Here is a 4,983-nt window from a genome sequence, read left to right on the forward strand (position 1 = left end):
GGAGATGATCTTCCCTCAAAGCTTCCAGAAGGTACCATCCCTGCAACACCTCGACATTAGCCCAGTGAGAATGATTTTGGACTCCAGATTGTAAGAGAAAATATTTGTGCTGTTTAGACTACCAAATGTGTGGTAATTTGTTACAACAGCAATAGGACTCTGACACACTCCCTCACTGTGTCACAGTGTGACCAGAGGCAGTGTGGTGGGAGGTGGGGGGTGGGGGGGCAGGGTATATATATGCATATCTATTGCAATTACAAGATGTTGTGAAAACAAAATAAAATAAACTACGAACAATGCTTGTGGCATCATGGAGTAGTATGAAACTAATTGCCTGCAAGATTATGAAAAAGCCCAAAGAGATTATGACATTGGAATTTATTCTTAAAGATTGTCTAATAAATACATGGTAAAGCATTCTGGGGAAATGGGATAGTTTAATTAAAGGATGGGCTCATAAAAACATCCAGAAGACATGAAAAAAATTAAAAGTTACTAGAAATATTTTTTAAAAGTGTGTGTGTGTGTGTGTGTGTGTGTGTGTGATAGAAAGCAAAAGGGTGGAACTGGTTGAACTGAAACCAGAGAGTTAGATTTCTAAGGATTTCGGATTATATGTAAGGAGATTGAACATTATTGCTCAGGCAATAAGAAAAAAATCAGGTCTCTTAATTTACTATTTATTTTTAACAAACTGTCCTCTGTCCACAGTTTGAAATGACAATAATGAAAGTTAATCTTCCATTGCCCTACTCTTTCCCGTCACTGAGTCCTGCTTCTTGAGATCACTCACCTCTGCCCTTTCATTTTTCTTCCAATATTTACCTTAATCATTCTGAATAACATATTTATGCTGCTGATTTATATTTTTAAGTATCAATTTTCATACCTTCAGAAAAAGGAATTTGAAGATGAACCTCTCTTTCATATACCCCTCCTCCTGCAATACTTTCACTGTAATTAAGTTATAATTCCTTAAAATTAATAGTCACTTGGTGTTTACATTGCATGACTGTACATCTCCCTTTATAGCTGAACCACTGCACTCCAATTACATGTCCTTTCTTTTTTGAAAAAAATTTTTTTTTCTCCATAGGCTTTCTACCTAACATTCAGCTTCATCCTGATTGAACAAAAAAACCATACAACTTCTCTTGTAAGGGCAACACATCAGTTTCTTTCTCTCTTTCTCTCTCTTTCTCTCTCTTTTTTTCTCCTGGGAGCCATCCTACCTGAAGGCCTCTAACTTTCTGCTCCAATCTGGATGGCTGAGCTTTTCATTGTAACACCTTTGTGACTTCCTATTTTTTCATATAAACTAGGACATCTTTGAGAGTGACAATGTTTTATTAAAGTTACATTGGAACAAGTGTGAACCCAAACTGCCTGGAACTAGCTAGATCCCCTCTGTGTCTTGCCTTTTTATTCTCCTGTTTTCTGTGTTACATCTCTTCCTTTTTCCTGGTAATTTCATTTGTTTCTATTTGGTCGTATTCCAGGGTCATCTGAGAATAGTGCATGAGAAAGTACTTCATACTTCATATTGTGGTTTGCCTTCGTATAAAATATTAGAGGTAGAAAGTCATTTTCTATCAGAATTCTGAAGACATTTTCCTTTTGCTTCCTGTACTTCAGTGTTGATGGGGAGAAGTCTGAGCCATGTGGATACCCTAGTCTTTGTAGTAATCTATTTCTCTCCTTCAGGAAAATGTATGTATCTTTTGCCTCTGATATTGTCAAATATCATTCCATGTAAACTATATTTCTTCTTCTGGAGGCTTTAAGGGTTTTTCTACTTATGCATGGTACTCAGGTATATCATTATGGTAAGGTCTGATGTGGGTTTTTCTTTTTAAATTAATTATGTGAGGTGGGATCTTACAATAACAAATATTATACCACTTACTGCTCCCTTCATATAATTGTTTTTGCAGCCATGTAAATTACTACATCCCATTAGTTTCTGACCTACCAATATTTTGATTTGTTGCCATATACTAACATTTTGTTTTCAACTTTTTGCTATTATCACCTCTCCATAGAGGTGGTTATACATTTTTTAAACTCACCTCATGTCATTATAGAAGGTTTTGAGTGAGTAATAGAGCTTAACAATTGTGCTCAAGCCACCATTTTAAATAAAAGCTATTATTATTATTATTATTATCATCATCATCATTATTATTTTAGAAAATTATCTTTGGGACACAGATAAATTAGGGAAAGCTTAGAACCGGGAAAATTATTTTACTTGCACAGGAAGAAAGTGATGAGAACCCGTGATGGCAATAGTGATAAAGAATTGATTTAGAAATTGTTCCACTATAGCCGACAGGAAGTAGTTGAAGCTAATGCTAACTCTGCAGTAGGATGAAGGATGTCGGTCCTTGATGAGACACTGATAATGGCTTTGAGAAGTTTTTTGAAGTTTCTACTTTGTCTTTTTTCTACCTTTTCTTACTAATTAAGAAGATAATTCTACAGTACCTGAGCATAATTGCATTATATAGTTTGTGAAAATATCGGCCAATTGGAGTGACTGTCAATTCATTTGCTAATAAGATCCCTATAATATACTATAAGGGACTCTAGAAAAGTTTGTGTATACCTCAGTCAATTCTCCATTTTTTTTTTAAGATTTTATTTATTTATGTGACAGAGGGACAGCCAGCGAGAGAGGGAACACAGCAGGCGAGTGAGAGAGGAAGAAGCAGGCTCCCAGCGGAGGAGCCCGATGTGGGGCTCGATGCCGGAACACCGGGATCAAGCTCTGAGCGGAAGGCAGATGCTTTAACTACTGCGCTACCCAGGCGCCTCTCCATTTTCTTAAATTAAAAAACTTCTTGTGCTTGGCATAAATTAAAATTGGAACAACACAGAAAAGATTAGCCTGGTCCCCACACAAGGATGACGCGCAAATTCCCGAAGCGTTCCATATTTTTTATCTAAGACCAAGAAAATACACAAATGCTGTGAAGAGCAGCTCCAGTTCAAGAAGGAGGAAATCAAGACTCTGCCAAGGAGGAAGAAACCAAGAAATAAAACTCCTTCTCTTTGGTCTGTACATAATGACCTCAGCAATAACACAGATCACTTATTCAATAAAACAAACCTTTACCTGCCAAAATAAAATTCTTAAAGATTACTATTTAAGAGTGCAAAAATTGAGAGATGTCCCTTAAGTGATGTCAGTTTGCTTATTTAGCGTATTTTGAAGAGATGTTGAAGAGATGTTAATTTCCCGTTAATGTCCCAGTTGACTTGACTAGAGACCAGAGCTCCGTCACCCACACCTCCCACAGCTCACTCTCTCTCCCCCTTCCTCCATGTCATTTCTCTCTCTCCCTTTCACTTTTTTGTCTTCTTTGCGGCTTTGCTTTCTGAAACATTACGAACAGGTGGAATCATAAAGAGGTAAAAGAGAGATAAAATACATTTGTGTATGTAGGGAAGTTTTGACTTGATGGAATTTATTATAAAAAACAGTACCCAAAACTTCAGTCCCTGTTCTGCAACTTCTAGCTATTCCCTGAGCTGGACTCTGGTTTTTACAAGTTGGCTATATTTCCCAGAACTCACTTTCCTTAAAGTCCTGGGCTAGAGTTTGGCTACATTTGAGAGGCAACAGTGATACCACAGCCATAAATCTCTAACGGTCTTTTAGGAAGGTTTATAAAAGACAGACACAGAACTGCCCAGCGTGGCAAACTTGTTTTGCTTTCTTCTGTTTTGCCTCCTGGTCTTCCTCCTGTCTGCTAGCCTCAATGACCAACAGCCACCTCAGTGACACCATCGCACCCTTGGCTACGGGCCCACACAGAGGCAACAGTTTTCCATAGACTTCTCTGCCAACTGACCTTAATGGTCCATGCCTTTCTTCCCAGGTTTCCCTTCAAGGTCACACCTGTCCACATAGACTTTGAGAAGCCTGATTTTAACTTTTGTCCTCTAACTGCTCCTCTAGTCCTTTCCTTACCCACCTTTTCTCACAATTATGTAGTGCCTTGTTTCTATTGTAAATTCTTATTTTATATGAATCAAAATGTTTTTGCTTCTCTGGTATTACACGGAAATACTACCTTCACCCAACTTCAGTTTTTACTTCTTTTAAGTTATTAAAGTTTTAGCTGGGTATATAATTGTTTGCTAAAGACTATATTTCTTAGCCTCACTTACAACTAGACCCTGTAACTAAATTTTGTTATGGGCAAAGATGTATGCAATTTCTTTTATATACTTAAAAAATTGACTTGGTCTCCACATCCTCTTTGTTCTGTCCAATGAAATGGATTATGACATATGGTGATGCGACTTTTACCATGTAAATGAGGGCCGTTCTAATACCATGGCAGAACAACAAGAAAGAATGGACCCAGGTCACTGAATGATCTCTGGGACCAAGTTATCCTGCCATCTGGATCTCTCACCTCTGGCGAGTTATGTGGGCATTAATAAAATTATATCCTATTTAGGCATATTAGGGATTCCCTTGGCAAAAGAAACTCAGCCATACACTAAATATTACAGGCAATACCATAAAACTGTAGTGATTTTTATGGCTTTTCTGTGGAACTGCTCAAATATTCTCATGCTCCTACTTTTCCTCCATGAGTCCCTCTCCTGTGAGTGCACAGGCATATGGGCACACGTGCACAGATACAGAAAAACTGATAGGTAAACACACACATGGGCCAACCATAGAGAGACAGGCATAAGGTCACAGACCAAGGCAGAGTTTATATTAGAACCAATTAGGCATGGGCCAGACCTTCAGCCTTATGGCTTTGGCTAGTGATTCCTAATGAAATAAGCTATTTTGACCAAGAACTGTTAAGTTTCTCCAGGAAAGCTCATTCTGCACAGGGCTTCCTTGATCGTGCTGGAGTTAGGCTAGTACTAAGATCAAAGTATTTTTTTTAAATAGTGTACTTTCAATAAACATGCATTTATTACTTAGTTTTTATAACCTGGGTTATGCAC

The 4,983-nt window shown here is 37.8% G+C and overlaps 1 pseudogene; it reads left to right on the top strand.

Moving 5' to 3' along the window:
• The first annotated feature begins 2,846 nt into the window (after positions 1-2,846).
• On the top strand, positions 2,847-2,945 carry LOC113255839 (U6 spliceosomal RNA; annotated as a pseudogene).
• Positions 2,946-4,983: the final 2,038 nt, after the last annotated feature.

Source organism: Ursus arctos, unplaced genomic scaffold (assembly GCF_023065955.2).
Source record: "Ursus arctos isolate Adak ecotype North America unplaced genomic scaffold, UrsArc2.0 scaffold_11, whole genome shotgun sequence".
Lineage (NCBI taxonomy): Eukaryota > Metazoa > Chordata > Mammalia > Carnivora > Ursidae > Ursus > Ursus arctos.